The following is an 8,026-nucleotide window of genomic DNA, read 5'->3' as shown; positions in this document are numbered from 1 at the left end:
CTACTCTAGCTAATTGCTCCCACTTTCAATATGTATCCAGATTGAGACTTTGAGTCATCTGGATCAGTGTCAAAACTTGCATCGACGTAACCCTTTACGACGAACCTTTTGTCACCTCCATAATCGAGAAACATATCCTTATTCCACTAAGGATAATTTTGACCAATGTCCAGTGATCTACTCCTAGATCACTATTGTACTCCCTTGCCAAACTCAAGGCAGGGTATACAATAGGTCTGGTACACAACATGTCATACTTTATAGAACCTATGGCTTAGGCATAGGGAATGACTTTCATTCTCTCTCTATCTTCTGTCGTGGTCGGGTTTTGAGTCTTACTCAACTTCACACCTTGTAACACAGGCAAGAACTCCTTCTTTGACTGTTCCATTTTGAACTACTTCAAAATCTTGTCAAGGTAAGTACTCATTGAAAAAACTTATCAAGCGTCTTGATCTATCTCTATAGATCTTGATGCTCAATATGTAAGCAGCTTCACCGAGGTCTTTCTTTGAAAAACTCCTTTCAAACATTCCTTTATGCTTTGTAGAATAATTCTACATTATCTCCGATCAACAATATGTCATTCACATATACTTATCAGAAATGCTGTAGTGCTCCCACTCACTTTCTTGTAAATACAGGCTTCACCACAAGTCTGTATAAAACTATATGCTTTGATCAACTTATCAAAGCATATATTCCAACTCCGAGATGCTTGCACCAGTCCATAGATGGATCGCTGGAGCTTGCATATTTTGTTAGTACCTTTAGGATTGACAAAACCTTCTGGTTGCATCATATACAACTCTTCTTTAATAAATCCATTAAGGAATGTGGTTTTGTTTATCCATTTGCCAGATTTCATAAAATGCGGCAATTGCTAACATGATTCGGACAGACTTAAGCATAGATACGAGTGAGAAACTCTCATCGTAGTCAACACCTTGAACTTGTCGAAAACCTTTTTGCGACAATTCTAGCTTTGTAGATAGTAACACTACTATCAGCGTCCGTCTTCCTCTTGAAGATCCATTTAATCTCAATGGCTCGCCGATCAATGGGCAAGTCAATCAAAGTCCATACTTTGTTCTCATACATGGATCTCATCTTAGATTTCATGGCCTCAAGCCATTTCGCGGAATCTGGGCTCATCATCGCTTCCTCATAGTTCATAGGTTCGTTATGGTCAAGTAACATGACCTCCAGAACAGGATTACCGTACCACTCTGGTGCGGATCTCACTCTGGTTTACCTACGAGGTTCGGTAGTAACTTGATCTGAAGTTATATGATCATCATCATTAGCTTCCTCACTAATTGGTGTAGGAGTCACAGAAACAAATTTCTGTGATGAACTACTTTCCAATAAGGGAGCAGGTACAGTTACCTCATCAAGTTCTACTTTCCTCCCACTCACTTCTTTCGAGAGAAACTCCTACTCTAGAAAGGATCCATTCTCAGCAATGAATAACTTGCCTTTGGATCTGTGATAGAAGGTGTACCCAACATTTTTATTTTGAGTATCCTATGAAGACGCACTTCTCCGATTTGGGTTTGAGCTTATCAGGTTGAAACTTTTCACATAAGCATTGCAACCTCAAACTTTAAGAAACACATCTTTGGTTTCTTGCCAAACCACAATTCATACGGTGTCGCCTCAACGGATTTAGATGGTGCCCTTTTTAACGTGAATGTAGCTGTCTCTAATGCATAACCCCAAAACTATAGTGATTAATCGGTAAGAAACATCATAGATTGCACTATATCCAATAATAGTACGGTTATGACGTTCGGACACACCATTATGCTGTGGTGTTCCAGGTGGCATGATTTTGTGAAACTATTCCACATTGTTTTAATTGAAGACCAAACTCGTAACTCAAATATTTGTCTCTGCGATCAGATCGTAGAAACTTTATTTTCTTGTCACGATGATTTTCCACTTCACTCTGAAGTTCTTTGAACTTTTCAAATGTTTCAGATTTATGTTTCATCAAGTAGATATACCCATATCTACTCAAATCATCTGTGAAGGTTAGAAAATAACGATACCTGCCGCGAGCCTCAATATTCATCGGACCACATACATCAGTATGTATGATTTCCAACAAATCTGTTGCTCGCTCCATTGTTCCGGAGAATGGAGTCTTAGTCATCTTGCCCATGAGGCATGGTTCGCAAGCATCAGCTGATTCATAATCAAGTGATTCCAAAAGCCCATCAGCATGGATTTTCTTCATGTGCTTTACACCAATATGACCCAAACGACAGTGCCACAAATAAGTTGCACTATCATTATTAACTTTGCATCTTTTGGCTTCAATATTATGAAAATGTGTATCACCACGATCGAGATCCAACAAACCATTTTCATTGGGTGTATGACCATAGAAGGTTTTATTCATGTAAACAGAACAACAATTATTCTCTAACTTACATGAATAATCGTATTGCAATAAACATGATCCAATCATATTCATGCTCAATGCAAACACTAAATAACATTTATTTTAGGTTTAACACTAATCCCGAAAGTATAGGGAGTGTGCGATGATGATCATATCAATCTTGGAACCATTTCCAATACACATCGTCACTTCACCCTTAACTAGTCTCTGTTCATTCTGCAACTCCCGTTTCGAGTTACTACTCTTAGCAACTGAACCAGTATCAAATACCGAGGGGTTGCTATAAACACTAGTAAAGTACACATCAATAACATGTATATCAAATATAGATTTGTTCACTTTGTCATCCTTCTTATCCACCAAATACTTGGGGTAGTTCCGGTTCTAGTGACCAGTCCCTTTGTAGTAGAAGCACTTAGTCTCAGGCTTAGGTCCAGACTTGGGTTTCTTCACTTGAGCAGCAACTTGTTTGCCGTTCTTCTTGAAGTTCCCCTTCTTCCCTTTGCCCTTTCTCTTGAAACTAGTGGTCTTGTCAACCATCAACACTTGGTGTTTTTCTTGATTTCTACCTTCGCCGATTTTTGCATTGCGAAGAGCTTGGGAATTGTTTTCGTCATCCCTTACATATTATAGTTCATCACTAAGTTCTACTAACTTGTGATGGTGACTAGAGAATTCTGTCAATCACTATTTTATCTGGAAGATTAACTCCCACTTGATTCAAGCGATTGTAGTACCCAGACAATCTAAGCACATGCTCACTGCTTGAGCTATTCTCCTCCATCTTTTAGCTATAGAACTTGTTGGAGACTTCATATCTTTCAACTCGGGTATTTGCTTGAAATATTAACTTCAACTCCTGGAACATCTCATATGTTCCATGATGTTCAAAACGTCTTTGAAGTCCCGATTCTAAGCCGTTAAGCATGGTGCACTAAACTATCAAGTAGTCATCATATTGAGCTAGCCAAACGTTCAGAACGGCTGCATCTGCTCCTGCAATAGGTCTATCACCTAGCGGTGCATCAAGGACATAATTCTTCTGTGCAGCAATGAGGATAATCCTCAGATCACGGATCCAATCTGCATCATTGCTACTAACATTTTTCAACTTAGTTTTCTCTAGGAACATATGAAAATTAAAAGGGGAGCAATATCGCGAGCTATTGATCTACAACATAGATATGCTAATATTACCAGGACTAAGTTCATGATAAATTAAAGTTCAATTAATCTTATTACTTAAGAACTCCCACTTAGACAGACATCCCTCTAATCTTCTAAGTGATCACGTGATCCATATCAACTAAACCATGTCTGATCATCACGTGAGATGGAGTAGTTTCAATGGTGAACATCATTATGTTGATCATATCTACTATATGATTCACGCTCGACCTTTCGGTCTCCGTGTTCCGAGGCCATATCTGTTATATGCTAGGCTCGTCAAGTTTAACTTGAGTATTCCGTGTGTCCAACTGTTTTGCACCCGTTGTATTTGAACGTAGAGCCTATCACACCCGATCATCACGTGGTGTCTCAGCACGAAGAACTTTCGCAACGGTGCATACTCAGGGAGAACACTTATACCTTGATAATTTAGTGAGAGATTATCTTATAAAGCTACCGCCGAACTAAGCAAAATAAGATGTATAAAAGATAAACATCACATGCAATCATAATATGTGACATGATATGGCCATCATCATCTTGTGCCTTTGATCTCCATCTCCAAAGCATCGTCATGATCTCCATCGTCACCGGCATGACACCATGATCTCCATCATCTTGATCTATATCAATGTGTCGTCACATGGTTGTCTCGCCAACAATTGCTCTTGCAACTATTGCTATCGCATAGAGATAAAGTAAAGCAATTATTTGGCGCTTGCATCTTATGCAATAGAGAGATAACCATAAGGCTTTTGCCGGTTGCCGATAACTTCAACAAAACATGATCCTCTCATACAACAACTTATATCTCATCACGTCTTGACCATATCACATCACAACATGCCCTGCAAAAACAAGTTAGACGTCATCTACTTTGTTGTTGCAAGTTTTACGTGGCTGCTACGGGCTGAGCAAGAACCGTTCTTACCTATGCATCAAAACCACAACGATAGTTTGTCAAGTTGGTGTTGTTTTAACCTTCGCAAGGACCAGGCGTAGCCACACTTGGTTCAACTAAAGTTGGAGAAACTGACACCCACCAGCCACCTGTGTGCAAAGCACGTCGGTAGAACCAGTCTCGCGTAAGCGTACGCGTAATGTCGGTCCGAGCCGCTTCATCCAACAATACCGCCGAACCAAAGTATGACATGCTGGTAAGCAGTATGATTTATATCGCCCACAACTCACTTGTGTTCTACTCGTGCATATTACATCAACGCATAAAACCTGGCTCTGATACCACTGTTGGGGAACGTAGTAATTTCAAAAAAATTCCTACGTACACGCAAGATCATGGTGATGCATAGCAACGAGAGGGGAGAGTGTTGTCTACGTACCCTCGTAGACCGGAAGCGGAAGCGTTAGCACAACGTGGTTGATGTAGTCGTACGTCTTCATGGCCCGACCGATCAAGCACCGAAACTACGGCACCTCCGAGTTCAAGCACACGTTCAGCTCGATGACGATCCCCGGACTCCGATCCAGCAAAGTGTCGGGGAAGAGTTCCATTAGCACGACGGCGTGGTGACGATCTTGATGTTCTACCGTCGCAGGGCTTCGCCTAAGCACCGCTACAATATTATCGAGGATTATGGTGGAGGGGGGCACCGCACACGGCTAAGAGAACGATCACGAAGATCAACTTGTGTCTAGAGGTGCCCCCTACCCCTGTATATAAAGGAGCAAGGGGGGAGGCCGGCCGGCCCTTGAGGCACGCCAAGGAGGGGGGAGTCCTCCTCCTAGTAGGAGTAGGACTCCCCTTTCCTAGTCCAACTAGGAAGAGGGAAGGGGGAAGGAAAGAGAGGGAGAGGGAGAGGGAAAGAGGGGCCGCGCCCCCTCCCCTAGTCCAATTCGGACTCCCCATGGGAGGGGGCGCGCCACCTCCTGGGCTCCTGCCCTCTCTCTCTCCCCTCAGGCCCACTAAGGCCCAATACTTCCTCGGGGGGTTCCGGTAACCCTTCCGGCACTCCGGTTTTCTCCGAAATCACCCAAAACACTTCCGGTGTCCGAATATAGCCGTCCAATATATAGATCTTTATGTCTCGACCATTTCGAGACTCCTCGTCATGTCCGTGATCATATCCGGGACTCCGAACAACCTTCGGTACATCAAAATATATAAACTCATAATGAAACTGTCATCGTAACATTAAGCGTGCGGACCCTACGGGTTCGAGAACAATGTAGACATGACCGAGACACGTCTCCGGTCAATAACCAATAGCGGAACCTGGATGCTCATATTGGCTCCCACATATTCTACGAAGATCTTTTATCGGTCAGACCGCATAACAACATACGTTGTTCCCTTTGTCATCGGTATGTTACTTGCCCGAGATTTGATCGTCAGTATCTCAATACCTAGTTCAATCTCGTTACCGGCAAGTCTCTTTACTCATTCCGTAATACATCATCCTGCGACTAACTTATTAGTTGCAGTGCTTGCAAGGCTTATGTGATGTGCATTACCGAGAGGGCCCAGAGATACCTCTCCGACAATCAGAGTGACAAAATCTGGTAAACGGGAGTTGCATAATCTCATAGTCATAGGAACATGTATAAGTCATGAAGAAAGCAATAGCAACAAACTAAACGATCAAGTGCTATGCTAACGGAATGGGTCAAGTCAATCACATCATTCTCCTAATGATGTGATCCCGTTAATCAAATGACAACTCATGTCTATTGTTAGGAAACATAACCATCTTTGATCAACGAGCTAGTCAAGTAGAGGCATACTAGTGACACTATGTTTGTCTATGTATTCACACATGTATTATGTTTCCGGTTAATACAATTCTAGCATGAATAATAAACATTTATCATGATATAAGGAAATAAATAATAGCTTTATTATTGCCTCTAGGGCATATTTCCTTCAGTAAGGACACCGCAAGATCGAACCCAAAGCTAAGCACTTCTCCCATGGCAAGAACTACCAATCTAGTTGGCCAAACCAAACGGATAATTCGAAGAGACTTGCAAAGATAACCAATCATACATAAAAGAATTCAGAGAAGATTCAAATATTATTCATAGATAGACTTGATCATAAACCCACAATTCATCGGTCTCAACAAACACACCGCAAAAAGAAGATTACATCGAATAGATCTCCACAAGAGAGGGGGAGAACTTTGTATTGAGATTCAAAGAGAGAGAAGAAGCCATCTAGCTACTAACTATGGACCCGAAGGTCTGAGGTAAACTACTCACACTTTATCGGAGGGGCTAGGATGATGTAGAAGCCCTCCATGATGACGGCCCTCTTCCGGCGGAGCTCCGGAACAGGCCCCAAGATGGGATCTCGTGGATACAGAAAGTTGCGGCGGTGGAATTAGGTTTTTGGCTCCTGTTCTGATCGTTTGGGGGTACATAGGTATATATAGGAGGAAGGAGTACGTCGGTGGAGCACCGAGGGGCCCACGAGGTAGGGGAGCGCGCCCTAGGGGGGGCGCGTCCCCCACCCTCGTGACCTCCTCTTTGACTCCCTGGAGTAGGGTCCAAGTCTCCTGGATCACATTTGGTCAGAAAATCACATTCCCGAAGATTTTATTCCGTTTGGACTCCGTTTGATATTCTGTTTCTCCGAAACACTGAAATAGGCAAAAAACAGCAATTCTGGGCTGGGCCTCCAGTTAATAGGTTAGTCCCAAAAATAATATAAAAGTGGAAAATAAAGCCCAATATAGTCCAAAACAGTAGATAATATAGCATAGAGCAATCAAAAATTATAGATACATTAGAGACGTATCAGGCATCCCCAAGCTTAATTCCTGCTCGTCCTCGAGTAGGTAAATGATAAAAAGAGAATTTTTGATGCGGAGTGCTACTTGGCATAATTTCAATGCAAATCTTCTTAATTGTGGTATGAATATTCAGATTAGAAAGATTCAAGACAAAAGTTTATATTGACATAAAAATAATAATACTTCAAGCATACTAACAAAGCAATTATGTCTTCTCAAAATAACATGGCCAAAGAAAGTTATCCCTACAAAATCATATAGTCTGGCTATGCTCCATCTTCACCACACAAAGTATTTAAATCATGCACAACCCCGATGACAAGCCAAGAAATTGTTTCATACTCTAACTTTTTCAAAACTTTTTCAATCTTCACGCAATACATGAGCGTGAGCCATGGATATAGCACTATAGGTGGAATAGAATGGTGGTTGTGGAGAAGACAAAAAGGAGAAGATAGTCTCACATCAACTAGGCGTATCAACGGGCTATGGAGATGCCCATCAATAGATATCAATGTGAGTGAGTAGGGATTGCCATGCAACGGATGCACCAGAGCTATAAATGTATGAAAGCTCAAAAAGAAACTAAGTGGGTGTGCATCCAACTTGCTTGCTCACAAAGACCTAGGGCAATTTTGAGGAAGCCCATCATTGGAATATACAAGCCAAGTTCTATAATGTAAAATTCCCACTA

The sequence above is a fragment of the Triticum urartu genome, chromosome 4, assembly GCF_003073215.2.
Source record: "Triticum urartu cultivar G1812 chromosome 4, Tu2.1, whole genome shotgun sequence".
NCBI classification, from domain to species: Eukaryota; Viridiplantae; Streptophyta; class Magnoliopsida; order Poales; family Poaceae; genus Triticum; species Triticum urartu.
The sequence above is the reverse complement of the archived record's forward strand: the minus strand, read 5'-3'. Positions refer to the sequence as shown.